The sequence below is a fragment of the Aethalodelphis obliquidens genome, unplaced genomic scaffold, assembly GCF_003676395.1.
Source record: "Aethalodelphis obliquidens isolate GAN/ISIS:26980383/991018 unplaced genomic scaffold, ASM367639v1 scaffold13, whole genome shotgun sequence".
NCBI lineage: Eukaryota > Metazoa > Chordata > Mammalia > Artiodactyla > Delphinidae > Aethalodelphis > Aethalodelphis obliquidens.
Genome location: NW_020837957.1, coordinates 37,699,378 through 37,716,504, shown reverse-complemented (window position 1 = coordinate 37,716,504; position 17,127 = coordinate 37,699,378). Strand labels below are relative to the sequence as shown.

Here is a 17,127-nt window from a genome sequence, read left to right as displayed (position 1 = left end):
TGTCAATGTAGGTTCATTGAATATAACAATTGTACTACTGTGGTGAGTGGTGTTGATAATGGGAGAGGCCATGATTGCTGGGTGATGGACGGGATATATGGTAAATCTGTGTAATTTCCACTTAATTTTACTGCAAATCTTAAATTGCTCTAAAAAAGAAATGCTATAAAATAAATAAGCTGTCATAGTTAAGGCTCAAGGTAATTAATTTTACTGTAGGACCTCCTTAATAGACCTAACCCTGGGAGGAATCCTTCCCCAAAGGATGAGCAACTGCACTGAAAAAGCCCTTACCTCAGAGCCAAAGTGACTTCTGGGCTTCTTTCATTTCTGCCTAACATGGAGCCTCAGCTTTGTGGCAAATTTCTATTGCTTATGGCCTTGCACCAGATAGCTGAACTGCTCTGAACTTTAGCCAGGAGAGCCATTTGGTACTGGAGAACTTTTAACCACAAAGGGAGGCTGTTGAGAAGGCCAACCCTTACAGAAATTTGGCTTAATGAGGTACACTTGAGTTCTCAGTCTCTGGCCATGTTAGCCAGGCCAGCAGAAAGGAGGAAGAATTCAACAAACCAGGGCAAGCAAGTGTGGGGTCCTTAGAAATAGTTTAGGATATTGGGGAAACCTAGATTTCCTGTTCACGAGGGGGAGATGAGAATCCAGAGTTGTCATAATATGAAAAATATTTTAATTATAACATTATTTTGTACTTAGAACAAGAAAAGTAATATCCATATTTCAAATATGTGTATAGAATTTCTGATTTTGTTATTCAATTTAAACCCCATACCCTCGAAGTTTGAAGATAAGTTTCTTCCAACAAATACAACAGTCCTTATTTGATAACTTGCCTTTAAAATTGTTTCTTGTACAGCCAATGTATATGTTAGCAAATATTTACCTAATTTGAACAGAAACAACAAAAAATTGACCACATAAATAATTCTCGGGTGGACCACTTGTATACTGCACACATTTATCATTATCATCATTATTATTATTTTCTGAGCTTTTGAAAAGCTGGACTCAGATAAACAAGCCAAATATTCAGACTGTTATGAGAAAACAAAACAAAACAAAACCTCTTAGGCATCATGAGCTTTGGGTTAGTTCTGCCACTAACTAGCTGTGTGGGACCTTGGATAAATCACGTAGGTTCATTTCAGTGGACCTTTGATTTTTCCTTTTTAAAATGAAGGAATTGTACTCGATGATTCCCAAAGACTTTTGCAGCACTAAAAGCTCTAAAATTTCTAGCATGTGAATTTGTTACAAATATTTCATATACATAGCAATATTCTCAAAAGGCTGCCCAAGCAGGATATGCCATATCTACTAGGAATTAAGTCAATCAGGTAGTAAAAACAACTATTTCATTCAGAATAAAGAAATGTCAAAAACAATTGCACATTCTTAATGTATTAAGATACTGATTTCAAAAATTTTGACAACTTAATAATGTAAAACATCCCGATTTTACCATTTTTCCCTTATGAAAAAGAATAGGCTGTTTGTACACCATTAAAAATAAGTGCTTCTTTGCAAACTCTTCAAGAAATCATATATTTTTTTTCACTCATCAGGAGGATGTGACTGTCAAGTGAAAAGTTGAATTAAATCATGGCTTCAACATGATATGGGCCATTTTTCAGTGAATACATACATTTCCCTTTTCAATACTAGTCTGATAAAATTCTTCTGACTTCTTTCCATGGTAATTTTCATGCCTCAGAAAACTTTATCTGCTATTTAATTCTTTCCTATCATAAGTCTTTACCTCTAAATTTTATCTCATAAATGTATATTCAATAAATATTTTCTATTTCCAAATTATTTCATCAAGATACATATTGAAGGTTGTACCATCATAAAATATCATCACGGGTAGGCTGTTAAAGTACATCATTCACAGTAGTTACCCTTGACTTTTTAGAATCTTTGCTAGTCAAAATGTGGACCATGGGCCATCAGCCTTAGTATCACCTGGGACCTTATGCAGAATCTTAGCCATCCCAGGCCAAGGTTAAATAATAAACACGTTCAAGTTTGAGAAGCATTGCTCGAAAGGAGATACTGATGCTTCTGGTCTGAGGACCATGCTTTAAGTAGCAAGCATACTTTAAGTAGATAGCCTGGGGAGGCCCTAGTGTTTTTTTCCCCCATTTACATTTCTCCTGGAATACTATTGAGATGGTGGTTAATGCTCATAGCTTTCTTCAAAAGCAGTGCTCAAAGCTGGCACTTATGAGAGGACTTAGTTATAGAGAAGATTTTCGTGTTGACTTTGGAGAAAAATGTTCTCAGATTTAGTGTAAATCACCTAGATATACATTGAATATATTTTCATTCCATTTTGAAAGTAAAATTATAATTGGCTGTTTACATCTGAAGTAAAAATTGTTTATTTCCATGGAATTGCAAAAGGTTTTAATTGTAAATCAATTGTTTCAAAGTATTTTATGCTTGGATACCAATCATTAAGCATTTATGGAGATTGAATGACTACATCTAAGGGACAGATGTTGGCTCAAATTGTGCTGAATAAAAACCTTACCGAGTATAATATATAATTTTCCTACATCTATTTTCACTTCTGGTTGCCTCCCTCTTCCAAAGTTATTTATGCTTTGGATAGAAAATCCTGTGATGTCATTTAAGGGAAAATTACGGTGTGAGTTTTGTTTATAACAATGTAGTGGTCAGAGGAACCCACTCTACCTTGGCACTTGATTACAGTTCAGAAAATGTTCATGTCCATTTGTAATGTGTCTGAAGGACAGTGAAAGAGAGAGATTTGAAGTTGGAAAAAGTTCATACAAATCCAAGTGAATGTTTCTTAAAATAAAATATAATATAATATGATGATATGATATGACTTAATACAATATAATAAAGCTCTTATAGAAAAAGTCTGAATCTAAAAGATAAAATTAAGAAAATAATGAAGGTAGCAAATAGAAGTTTACTGTTCCTCACCTTGCTATTAATACTCTTCTGAATAAGGGATGTGAAGTTACAAAGTGGTAATAGACAAGGCTCATTCACCTTATGGAGAAACGGTCAGTGCCTGCCTGTCTGCACAACACTCTGTTAGACGCTGCACTGATGCCTCAAAAAAGGGAAGAAAGGAACATTATAAAATTCTAATTGAACAGCAGGAGTTGTAGAGTAAGGACAATGTAAGGAAAATTATGTAAAAGTTGTAATGTAAATTATAAATCAATTTTAAAAGTTCAAAATGGAGAAACAAGAAGAGTGAAAATATAGAGATTAAAGAATATAACAAGAGAAAGATAAGAATGGAAGATTAAAGCATGTAGAGAAGCCATTGAAATGAAGAAAGAGAAAGAGATATGTAGATAAGTGACCAATATTTACTGGTTCCATAGGAAACATAGGGATAGGGGAACCTGAAATTTGCAGGGAGAGGTAGAAGGATTGTTAAGAGTCCTTTAAAATGAGGTGCCAACTTCAGGTCTATTCTGATCAGTCCAGAGAATAAAGATTAATAACAACAAAATAGCTAATATTTATTTATTGCTTATATAACTAGGTACTGTTTCCTAGCACTTCACATACATTAACTCATTCAATATTCATACAAACTTTATGGATGAGAAAACTAAGGCAGAGAATGGTTAAATATTGAATTTAAAATGTTTTAAATAGTATATGGTCAAATATTGGACCGGTCCAGAGATTCACAGTTAGTTAGTGGTAGATTTAGAGTTTAACTTGAAACGTCTGACTCCAGAATTTTTGTTATTAACCACTATGCTGTTAAGAATCCTAGGGTACAACAGTCATCCCCCTTCTAAATATTATATTTCTAAAATGAAACATAATGTTTTTGTTTTTTATGAAGGGGTTTGATTCTCACTGCAAAGTGTTAGCTAGTTTTGAAAGGCAGAGTAAAAAGGCTAAAAGGCCAGGGTTTTATACTAAAACAGACCAAGATTCAAATCCTACTCTACCACTTATTACTTTTCACATCCTTGGCAAATAATTAAATCTTTATTGACCTCATTGTCTCATTTGTAAATATCTGTCTCCAATATTTGATGTGAGATCAATAAGATTAAAATTATGGTACCGTGTTTGACAGGGTAGACACTCAAAAATGGTAATTATTATTATTATACTTTCTGAAATTACTGTTATTTGTACTGTTATTCTCAAGTACTGTTGACTAATTGTTGTTAGTCAGTCTCTTATGTTTTCCCACTAAAATACAAACTCTATAAGAGTATGAAATCTGAGGTGTCTCCAGCCTAATGTGGTGTCTGGCACAGAATAGCTATTCAATAAGTATATTTAAATAAATAAATAAATAAATAGACAAATAAGAACACCACTGCTATTGACAATTAGTTAACTTAGTATTTTCAAAGAAATGAATTTTATATTTGTACTTATTTAAAATGACTTCAGAACATGGACTTAAACTTAAAAATGAAGGATAATTTGGGGGATTAAAAATTTCTAACTTTTAATGCAAAGAAATTTTTTTCCTATGATTTATTTTTAAAGTGCTAAAGCAGTGATTTCACAGTAATGAAAATTCCATTTATTGTAGCACTTGTACCTTGGCTCTAGATTTACAATTGACCCTTCCCACCACACACCAAATATAGTACATAATAAAATGGAGTTTCCAGACAGAACTTAGTTTTTTTACTGCTTGATGTATATCAGAGAAACTTTCTCCTCTTTGCATTCATTGGTAATTATGTAGTATTGCTGCAAAATATATCTGCATTTGAGTTTTTATTTTTATATTTCCCTTTAAGCTGTTTGTAGATAAAGTTGCTTGATAGTGTAGTGCTTTATTTCTTTCTTTTTCTTGTGGCACAGTCAGCATAAAAACTTTACAATATGGTAAAAAGGAAAAGTATGCAATGAATGGATCTAATAAGCTTCTGAAAAGTAGGAGTTTGAATATATTATACAATTTAGAGTTTCTTAGGAGTTTGAATATGTTATAAAATCAGAGCTTTCATGTAATGAAAGAATAGAATAATATGGTCATGAAAATCAAATCTAAGAAAGTCTATACCCCTTTTCCCAATTTATCTAAATTTCTCTTTTATTTGTTGCCCATTAATGAGCTCAGTGGAGGTTCTATGATTTGATACTTACTATGTTTAGGGCGCTGCACTGGTGGCCATGAACTCCTAGGCATATATTTTTCCTTTAGGGCCTCTCCTTCAGATAGTTTAGGGTCCAACTGCCATGAGATGGGCTCATGACAGGGCCTTGTAGGAAACAAATAGTAACAGATTTCATCCTGTTTCTATCATAAGTAATTGTGTTGCTTTGGACAAGGTCACTTATTCTCATTCATTTATTCAATACATATTTAATAAAGGTTTTCTATTTTCCTGTCACTGTTCTAGGTTCTAGGAATACAGTAGTGAGCACAGTAGATGAAGAATGTGCCTTTACTCAGTAACTTACATTTCAGTGGGATTGCCTTACAGTCACTGGGTCTATTTCCGCCTCTCTGAATGTGTTAAACTATGGATCTCTTAGGGTGTGTGAAGAGTGAACTGGATAGCAGATATGAGGCCCTAAAGTAGTAAATGCATGATGGAACATAAAGGTTCAAGAAATGTTAATTTGCATCCCACCAAGTTCTATTCCTAAGGAACACATAAAATATTTAGGTAAGATAAGTTAAAAACCAATGTAAAGCCTTTATAGTCATAGAATCTTATGTATTTGTTGTATCATAATAAATATTTTGAGACTTTGTTGTAGATAATATGAAAAATAATTCCAAAGTATTGTTGAAAAGATTAATAACTTCACTCTATGAAAAATCTTTTTAATGTTCATGCCAAAAATATTTTACCTTTAAATTCTTTGGGTGTATACTATAATATTAAGATTCCATTAGAAGCTTCAAAGTGGATTTCCTCCAGTAATAATCAGAATGATATTTAAGATAGCCTACTGTGGATTAGGCATTTTCTTGAATTTAAAAATCTTTGAACAGTATATAAGGTTGTCAATATATAATGTTGCAGTTCTAAATTTAATTTTAAAAATTTTAAATAAACTTTATAATTTTAGATTTGTATAAAAGTGGCAAAGATAGTATAGAGAGTTCCCATATACCCCATATGTAGTTTCCTCTATAATTAACATTTTACTGTAGTAGGATACATGTCACAATTAATCAATATTTATACGTTATTATTAACTAAAGTCCATACTTACTGATATTTCCCTAAGTTTTACCTAACATCTTTCTTCTTTTCCAGGATCCCATTAGGATAGCACATAACATTTAGTTGTTATGTCTTCTTAAGCTCCTCTTCGCTATGAAAGCTTCTCAGACTTTCCTCCTATTTCCTTTGATAGTTTTGAGGAGTCAGATATTTTGTAGAATGTTAATCAGGATTTATTTGATTGTTTTCTTCTGAGACTGGAATTATGGGCTTTGGGGGACAAAGACTACGGAAATTACGTGTTATTCTCATCAAATCATATCAAGCTGGCAATCAGCTGACAACACTGCTGATGTTAACTTTGGCATCTGGCTGAGATAGCGTTTGCCAGGTTTCTTCACTATAAACTTATTTTGTACTCTTTTTCCATACAGTGCTCTTTGGAAAGAAGACAGTAAGAGTAGCTCCCACTTAAAGGTGAGAGCTATACTCTGCCTCCTTGAGGACAGGGTATCTACATAAAATATTTGAAATTCTTCTGCAGGAGAGATTTGTCTATTCTCTCTTATTTGTTTATTTTATTCTTTATGTCAGTACAGATTCATAGATATTTATTTTATACTTTGGGTTATAATCCAAAACTATTTCATTTATTTTGTTGTTCAAATTATTCCAACTTTGGCCATTTGGTACTTTTTTATTTGGCTCATATGCTGCTTTCACATACCTCATTATTGTTGTTGTTGTTTTACTTTTTGCACTACAGAATGCTCCAGGATCACCTTGTCCTCAGTCCTGGAATTAGCCATTTCCTCATGAAGTCCAGATTTTTTTTATTGGAGAATGATATTAGAAACTAAGACCTGGGGACCAGGTGTGCTTATTGCTACTGAGGTGTCATTGCTTCTGTAATCTCTTAGATAACAGAACCAGGAAATAAATGTATGTATACTAACCAGAGAATATACATGTATCCATAGATACTTTTGTATATATATCTGTGTCTATATTACTGAATTTGATTTTAGGCATGTTATTCATTTAGCAAAATCATTTAATGGGAGATGAGTTTGCACATCGCTAAACACAAGGTATTTCATAAATTACATATGATAATTTAGTAAACTTTTGATGCTGCCACATTCTAGCTGAGGCTTGTCAGTAGTTGGAAGGTGTCCTACTTTGTACTCTAAAAGTGAGATACCTAAAAATGACTCTTACATAATGCTATGGTTTTGAGTTTGTTAAGGACTGGTTTTGGTGGACCTGTTTAGTGGGAATTGGGTAAGAGTTGATGGGTTTACTACAGTAGGAACTTTATTCTAGAAGCAGAACCAGAGGTGAAGATCCAGGTGTACATGATTTACTGAGGAGGTATTCATAGGGAAAAATGCAAATGGAAGGAGTGAAGCAGGGTTGAAAGGAAAAAGGGATGAACAAGGATGTGGTCTTAGGAAGAGTCTTACCCTGTTTACTCTGGCCTGAGCCACAGGGGCAAGGCTCTGGAGCATAAACTGCACCTTAGAATGATTTCCTCTTGAGGACAAAGAAATAACCTTTTATACTTATTCCCTATTAGTCATTAGTTATAAACTATGGTCCATTTCCAGGGGTATGGCTTCCTTACCAAAGTGGTTCCCATCAGGTGAGGGCAGTTTTCTGGAGACATTGGGCAGCTGTGAGCTCCTAGCATCTAACACAACAGACCCAGTAATGGCAGCTGGCCAGGGCGCCATAGTACCCTCTACAAGCCATGAGAAATAGAAAGATTAGGTAAGGATTACCTAGCTTCAGAATTATAACATTGTATCAATGAGTAGAATTATGCTGAATACAGATCAACCAGATTAAAGACCACCATTAGCAGAGAGGAGATTTGTGGAACAATCATGTTTCAGAACAATATATAAATATTAGAGATTAAACAAACTCTCAAATGATGAGAATTCGCAGATTGGCACTAGCTCCCAATCACATAGAACCTCAAAGTGATAGTTGAATTGAAGACCAGAAGAAAGAGGAATTTTGGCAATTATAAATAACAATAATCCATTCATGGAAAAATATTCATTGGAGTACATATTTTGTGCCAAGTACTATTCTGGATGAAACAGTGAAGGAAACCAAGTCCCTTCTCTCTTGAAGCTTACATTCTAGTGAGAAGAGACAAAAAATAAACAAGTATAACATACTATAGTTCAGTGGGTAATAAATATTAAAATGAAAAATAAAGCACTGCATGTAATAGTATAAAAAAGGATGTTTTGGATTGGATGATTAGAGAATAATTAGTCTTCAAAGGTGAAGGAAAGGAGCTATTCAAAGATTGGGAGAAAGTGTGTTCTAGGCAAAGGACACAGCTTGTGCAAAGGCACTGAGGTGAGAATGTGCTTCTTGTTTGCAAGTAAGTGCAAGGATGTCAGAGTACAGAGAGGTCCATGAATAGAGGGAGTGTGGTAGAGTGAATGAAATCTGTGAAGGAGAATGTAGATCTTACAGAGCAGGTGTTGCAGCCCAAGTTTGACCCACTAGCTATTTCTATATGGGTTATGAACGATTATAAATGGTTATTACAATTTAAAATGTTTGGAATAAAATATGAAAAATAAAACAATATTTTATGACACTTATAATTTATATGAGATTCAAATTTTATTGTCCATAAAGTTTCATTGGAATGAAGCCACACTCTTTTGTTTCTGCATTATTTATGACTGTTTTCTTGCTACAATGGCCAAGTTTGGTAGCTGCTACAGAAAATATTTAATGTCTAGGCTTTTATGGGAAAAGTTTGCCTGCTCCTGATATAGAACCTTATAGGCAATGGTAAGAATTTTAGATTTTATACTGAGGGGTGATAGGAAGCTGCTGTGGCTTTTATAAGAGAGGATTTACTTGATCTGACTTGTTTTCAAATATCTAATAAGTTTATGAAATCAATAATTTTCAGGTGTGATATTGGTATTTATAATAAGTAATATATATTTGCTCTTTGCCCCATTTCTGGGATGGAGCTCCTAAAACCCTTGGAATTTCCTAAGTGAAGAGAACAACAAAGGTATTCATTTGCCCCCAGTGCAGCAAACCAAGACTTAATAGCAGTTTCAACCTCTCCCAGGAATTGACCTTTAAAACAGTCAATCTGAAATTTCCTGATCTACACTAGTGAGGTAATCTGCATGATAAAGACCCTTTCTGTTTCCTTCCCCACACCCCGTCCCCCCAAAGAAGATGGCCTGGCCTGAATCAATCCCTTCTTTCATTTTTCTTTTTCTTTTGCTTTGTTGCTCTTGTTAGCTAGCACCTTCATCCCCACCCTCCTTCCGCCTATAAAAACCTTCCATTTTGTACAACCCCTCAGAGAGCCATTCTATTTACTAGATAGGATGCTGCCTGATTCATGAATCACCTAATAATTAGATCTCCAAATTTACTTGGTTGAATTCTGCTTTTCAACATTAGTGAGGTGACTTTTGGACTGCACCTAAGGATGGGGGCTTGTTGCCAGGGGAACTTACCATGAATAAAGGGTTGGAACTTTCAGTCCCACCCCCTGATTTCCTGGGAGTGGGGAGGGGCTGGAGGTTGAATCAATAGCCAGTGGCCAATGATTTAATCAATCATGCCTATGTAACAAAGCCTCCAAATGAATGGGATTTGGAGAGCTTCTGGGTTGGTGATCATGTGGAGGTTCAGGAATAGTCACATTTTAGGCAGAGCATGGAAGCTCTGCACCCTTTCCTCATACTTTGTCCTATGCCTCTCTTGTATCTAGCTGTTCCTGAGTTATACCCTTTTATAATAGACCAATAATCCAGTAAGTAAAATGTTTCTGTGGGTTCTGTGAGCCACTCTAGCAAATTATTGAATCTCTGGAGGGAGTCATTGGAACCTGCAATTTGCAGCCTGTTGGTGAGGAGCACAGGTGACAATCTGGACTTGCTATCCTCTGAAGTAGAGAGGAGGACAGCCATATAAGACTGAGCCCTTAACCTATGGAATCTGATGCTATCTCTGGGTAGATAGGTCAGAATTGATTTGAATTGTAGGACAGCCAGGGTCTAAGAATTTCTTAGTGGCATAGGGAAACCCCCTGCCGCTCTGCAACACATCAGAATTGGTAACCAGAAAAATAGCAGGTAAGACTTTTGTCCACAAATGGCCTTATATCATTTAGGATCTGGTGTTTCAGAGTTGTCCCTCCAGGTTATATATTTTCTACTATATATTTCTATAAATATGTTCCTATATATATGCTATAAAATTTAAGATGTATAAAATATTAATACAAAAATTCCTTAAAGAAACCTAAATAAAATAATGTAATAGTTGTGCTGTGATTGAAAAAAGAAAACAAAAGAACCATGAGAATCCAATCCATTTATTTATAAAATTATAACCTCTAGTTTTGAGGTTACAGAACTACAGGATCTTTGTGGGAGTTTCTAAAGGGGCTGCAGAAGGCTTCAGGTTTGGGAACAATGGAGAGAGAATAATTAGAACATTGCTGAACTGAGAAAGGAAGGTAGGGCCCAAGTATTCACTTTGCACACCTAGAGACAACAGGGAGGGGACCTTCCAGGAGTGCAGAAAAGATGACTTTAGAATCCAGGCAAACAATCCTCGATTCATTCTCAGCTCACCAATCAAAATAGATTTTATTGTTATGTGCTGCTTTTTGCTGGACTCAACATGAAAAGGTTAGTGTTGTAAAATAACATTTTCTATGACTCATACGCCTTCCAAGCTTTCAGCACCAGACAGCTCAGTTGGCCTAGGCACCTCAGTTCCTTCTTCATTACACCTTAGGCCTGAGATTTGTGCAAAAACTTGAGGCCTTGATAGAAAGGCTAGCGAAAAAGTAGAGCTGAGGTCTCGGGATATGGAGAAATCGTGCTGCAATTAAGAGACAGCTCTTTCAAAATGTGCATTCAGGTGTCCTTCTGAGAAGTTTTTCTCAGGTCTCTCTCTGAGATAATATTTTACTGTTACTTCTCTCAGCCTGCATCAAATTTTCTTGTTCTTAATATATACCTTAATATATACCTTAAGGACTGATAAAAAGAGATCTTAGGATATAAGTTAGAATTTAAGAGTATATTAAATATAGAAAAATAACCAACTTGGAAAATAGCTACAGTTGATTTCTTATATAGGTAAGAGATTCCTGTAGTGTTACATTTATCGAATAGAACCAAATGTTTAGATGGAATTCATGTGATTTTTCAAGTTCTACCTTCAGTAGTAAAATAGGAAGTCAGTTAAAATGAATGCTACAAAATAATTCTGAGTACATGTTTATTTAGTCACTTATCAGTATTCTGTAGAAATTGGTATAATTTTGAAATACAAATTCTGAGCGTGATACCTGCACTAAATTACAGTAATCAGAGGTAAGAAAATATAAACATAAAACATAATACTCTAAGGATTCTAATGGTTGTTGTTGGGGAAAGAAAGGAGGGTTTCAGTTGGAAGAAATCAAATGGCAGTAAAATGCTGCAATACCAGAAGCCATACAGGAAATAAAATATAAAATAAATATGAGAACCATCAGAAAACTTCAGGATAAGAATAAATGGAGTTCAGAAAATTTTGAAGGTATTTCTGTAGAAACTTCTGAGAAATTTGATATGTAGTTGTTCAAATGAATCTTTTACTTTGGAATGCAGGCTTAAGTGGAGGCTAAATACTTTTAAAAAGGCTGAGGTAGGTGCTGGTTAGAATACATGTACTCTGCTATATTCATTTCATCTGGAAGCTAATGAGCTTAAGTGTGGATTCTGAAAAGACTGAAAAATTTTAATCTTGTTTACCAACATCATAATATCAAGTACTGTTCATTATGAGTTTTTTAAAGATGTATTCTGAATGATTTTATGCAGTTTAGAAAAATAGATGAATAGAGAGATATAGATGATAAAGAGGTATTTTACTGGTGTGTCCTTTAAAAAATTTATACAATGGGAAGTCAATTAAACTGAGAGTTAGAGAAAGTGCTAGTGAAAATTATAGGCTGTACAATTTGATGAGTAATTTTTGCAATACTTTTTTGGAAGACTAACATAAAATGGGTCTCTAGGTTGCAATCAAGGAAAATCGTGTTTGCTTGATTTATATAGTTTCTTTATTCATATTGTAGAACAAAAACAAAAAAAACTCTAGTTTTATAGAAAAATCCAATAGTCTATAAACTGAAGTAATCAAAATTATTTTCTCCAATAAAGAGGTTGCAGAATCCTACAGATAAATACAAAACTATCAAAGTCCATACCAAGTAAGCCCTGTGATAAAGAGTTAAGAGGAGTGGGGAGAGATAGGTTCCAGTCCTAACTTTCTATGATGCCTTCAGCAAACCACTTCTTTTTTGTAGTTCTCTATCTACTCATCTACAAATTGATTGGATACTTATCTACAAGTTGACTGGATACTTTCCAAATGTTTTCTAGTTCTAAAATTAAAGCATCCTTTTTAAAGCTTTATTTTCAATTGGAAATGAAAATGTTCTGTGGAGTATGGGAAAGTCTGAAAAGGGCATAAACTAAGACAGGTCTTATTTTAAATTAATAACTGTAAAAGTAGATAGCTTCAAAAAGGAATGAAGTACTGATACATGCTACAATATGTATGAACCTTGAAAACATTAAATCAAAGAAGCCACATATTGTATTATTTCATTCATAGGAAATATCCAGAATTGGCAAATGTATCTAGATGTAAACTGTATTATCAATTGCCTTAAGCTAAGCTTCAGGGGAAGCTGAAGCTTCCCCTGGATGGGGAGGAAAGGGGAGTGTCTTCTAATGGGTATTATGTTTCTTTGGAGGGGGGGTGATGAAAATGTTCTAAAATTAGATTGTGCTGATGGTTGCACAAGTCTGTAAATATACTGAAAACTATTGAATTGCCCATTTTATATGGGTGAATTGTATACATATGAAATATATCAAAATAAAGCTTAAAAAACCCCACAACACAGATAGCTTTAGCCTTGTATAAAACAGACCTAAAATAAGACAAGTTCAACAGAATGTAAGCACCATGAATGCAGGGATTTGTGTCTCTTTTGTTTACTGCTGAATACTCACATCTAAAGATTGTGCCTAGCACAAGTTATACACTCAACAAATATTTGTTGACTGAAGTCTTGCATTAAATTAAGAACAGAAAACCAGTTACCTTCATGCTTGAAGTCATTTTCAGACTTTTATATTTTTACTAACCTCTTTCTTCTCCATCTGTTGGCAATGCAAAAGAAATTATCTTTATTCCCAGTCTTGTTATACCAGAGTTTTTGGTTTCCTGTAGAAAGCAATCAAAACCTGTGGCTGTAATTGGCATCCAAGGTAGAGAGGTGCTATTTGAAAGAAGGCAGGGCCCTAAGGCACCAGAAGCAATTCTGTACTAGCTGGTTTATGAGAATGTGCACAGCCCCTGGTCTGAGAAGCCTAACTGGAGTAGTGTCTTAGAGGTTTATACTAAGTCTGGAGAGCAAGCTGTGCATGTCTATTTCTTCTTTTCAGTTCTGTTTTTTTGTTTTACCAGATATGAACACTATACTTGTTTCCTGTCTGAGGCGTATGCCTCTAATTCTACCATGAGGGCTTTCTCTCATTGGTTTACCAGGCATGAGAGGTGAACCTTGTCTCAAAAGAGCTTAATCCTATAGAGAGTGTTTTAAGAAATTCGTTCATCAAAAAATTCCATTCCTATTATTGCAGATGCTAATTTGCTAGTAGGTTTTGATTATTTTAGTTGGACACAGGGTCTTTATTTCGTTTTTTTTTCCTTGATTCTCCTTTGGTTTGTTTTATTTTTTTTGCTTTTCTCTTATGTTTACTTTTAGACTATGTTACCTGGAATTTCCAAATACAGGTTCCTATTTGGCTCAGCAGTGGATCTTCATGTTCTTCCTGTCTCAGAAGGCTTCCCAATTCCAGTAAAATGGATTATTTGCTAATTTATTTCCCCTACACAAAATTAGCATGGCTATCCAAAGTTGACTCAGACATGTAGCTGACCAATTATTAGTTTTTATCAATAGTCAAGATCTGGGTTTGTTCAGCAATTAGGTATAGGTAATTTATGGACCAAGTCTGATATTTAGCAAAATTTTGAAAATAGATTCAGAAAATAAAAAATTATGTTTGTAGAAGAGCAATGATGAATTAATCCATTAACACTTCAACAATCCAAAGTTGTGCACTGCTAGCATTATGGAACACTATAGATTAATTGAAATTTAAAGGTATTAAAGTAATTAAGTAGGTAAATGTTGGTTATTGCTTTTGAAAAGGAAGGGAGATATTATGGTTTGACAATATCTTTTTGCAATAACGAATGTACTCTGTTTTTAACTGAATAAAATATTAGTAATTTTGCTTCTATAAATGGATGTTGTTAAATTATATGTGAATAAAGAAATATATAAGATAGTTTAGAGAAAAAATAAAATGTATAGGACTTAACCTATTAACAAATGATAAAAATAGACCCATGCATCATGTAGTACATATGTTTTATTTTTAGGCCAGTTTCTTCAAATCAATTCTGGTCAATAAGTTATTTGTTTTATGGGATCATTTAAAATATCTCAAAGCATTCAGTGCATTAGAATATTTTTTCTTTATTTTAGTCTTTTACCCTAAATAGTATACTCTTCTAAAAGGGAAGCACATTTTTCTGATTTGTATTAAATACAATGAAAACTTTTCCAAATATAGATTTTTTTTCCTTGTAAACCCAAGTGAATGAGAAATCTGCTAGTGAGATTTACTATTCCAACTATGGAATAAAATTTCAATGGCTAACTTGATGATGACAGAAACTTATAAAGAAATTTCTGGGATGTTCCTTCTATGATTACTTTTCATTAATTTTTTAAAGTCTGGTTGAAGGCATTTCATGTGTATATTCATCATATCCTGTGTTCTATTGCCCCAATTGCAGTTTTGCAGCAGAATTTGCACTGTCATCAGAGTATTGAGCCATCAATGACTAGGTCTCATGGTTTTGGTTAACTGCATCACAATGATCACATTGACTGAAAATTTAAAACATAACCCTGCTTGTTTAAATATTCTGGTAGGGGTTGAATATGTTATAGCAGACAAGAAAATCAGCATGTTCAGGCAGTGACTAATGACAATGAATTAATAGGGAAATACTAGTTTTACATATCGAAAGTGGAGAAATATTTTAAGAAGCTCATGTTCTAAGGTCCCTTTTAAACATCAGAATTTGAATGCCTGAGTTGAGAATCTAATCTTCATTGTATGGAGATGTGGTAAAGTGAAATATGTATCAGTTTTAGGTTAAGAAAAACCTGGGTTTGAATTCTGACACTGCTACATTTTGGATTAGTTTTCTGACTATAAGATAAAAATCTAAGTATCCACCTAATTTTATTGAGAGAGCTCAACAAAACAATATACGTAAGAAAATGTAACATATGTTCTCAACACACAATGTCAAGCATCATTATATGGATGTTTATTATGGGTATTTGATATGACAAGATCTATAAACCACTGTTATTAAGATCAAAATAAGCCCTGTAGGTTATTGATTCCAAAACCTATTTTCCTAAATCCTAAATGCCTCCATACCTCCCGTTGTGTTTTAAAATGAGTAGAATAAATGACTCTACATCTCTAAATTTGAGAATTCCCTTATATTTTTGTAATACTGAAATGTTTACTAAATACTTGGATACCTGCTGAAATTGCCATTCATTTTGTAACAAATTCTCCACTAAGACTATTACCATTCAGAAGCACAGAAAATTTTAGCCCATTTTCAATTATCTCTGTATGTTGACTAGGATCTCAGGTGAAATATGAATGTTCACAAACTCATCAACAGAAAATGTACTTCCTGAACCAAAGTGAGAGTGAAATGCAAGTTTTAGTTTATCCCATTCACAAATCACTGAAATTTGAAATCCTTCAGAAAATTGCATATAACTAAAGCACACCTCCCAGTTTAGTAACTTTTCCACCTGATCGAAGGGATGCAACATAAACTAAAAAGGGCTTCAGTGTCTTTGGGCCTTAGCTTTAAGGGGGAGTGGGAGGGAAGTGGGGGCAGGGACAGAGAGATTTTGTGTTGAAGAAGTTTCCGTAAAAAAGCCATGCCCTCTCATTTCACAGGTTTATAGAGAAAAAAAAAATGTGCTGTAGAAATAAATTATTAATAAAATTGATCTTTTATATGGCAAAATAAATCTATGATGTGGTCCACTTTGGTTCCCCCGAACAATTGTTTTAAGCTAGCTCTGCTTAACATCCTGGGTGGGGACTGGGGAGAGGGGAAAAGAGGCAGAATTATCACCTCTCCTAGGAGTACTGGAAAAATACTCCATCTACCATTGTTCATAAACAACACATGGGTGACATGTCTGTGAATGTCAATGCTGCCTTTGATGTATAGCCATATAACCTAATATGCCAGATATCTAGAAGAAAATAATACATCACTATTAGTTGAAATAAATTTAAGTTAAAAATTCAATCACACCATTTACTATGTAGGAAAAGCACTTATTTAACAAACTGTATTATTTTTCACCCAATATTCTTGTGTATCATATAGGATTATAAGCAGTGTGGCCCACGGACTAGCAGCAGTATCTGGGAGTCTTAGAAAGGCAGAATCTCGAGTTCTACCTCAGAGCAACTCAGTTGGAGTCTATGACTTAGCATGATCCCCAGTGTACTGCTTGCTCCTTCAAATTCAAGAAGTACTAAGATAAAGAATCTCAAAGCTACTGTGAGTGTAAGAATCTAGTCAATAGCATCCACCCAATCCAGACTGTAATGAACCTGAAATGGTCCACTCACTATTTTATTTTTTTAACACCCTTGTATGTTGAGGTGTTACATATAAACTACAAAGTGGACAAATTCTAGTTGCACAACTTTATAAATATCTACACATACATAACTATGGTTCT

At 34.1% G+C, this 17,127-nt stretch overlaps 1 long non-coding RNA gene across 1 annotated transcript in view; it reads right to left on the bottom strand.

Annotated features, from left to right (window-relative positions):
* LOC113624564 (uncharacterized) overlaps nt 1–11,843 on the bottom strand; it is a 29,805-nt gene extending 17,962 nt beyond the window's left edge. Inside the window, exon 1 of the long non-coding RNA XR_003434387.1 lies at nt 11,834–11,843. This is a non-coding gene — a long non-coding RNA (uncharacterized LOC113624564). The remainder of the gene's footprint in view (nt 1–11,833) is intronic.
* Nucleotides 11,844–17,127: the final 5,284 nt, after the last annotated feature.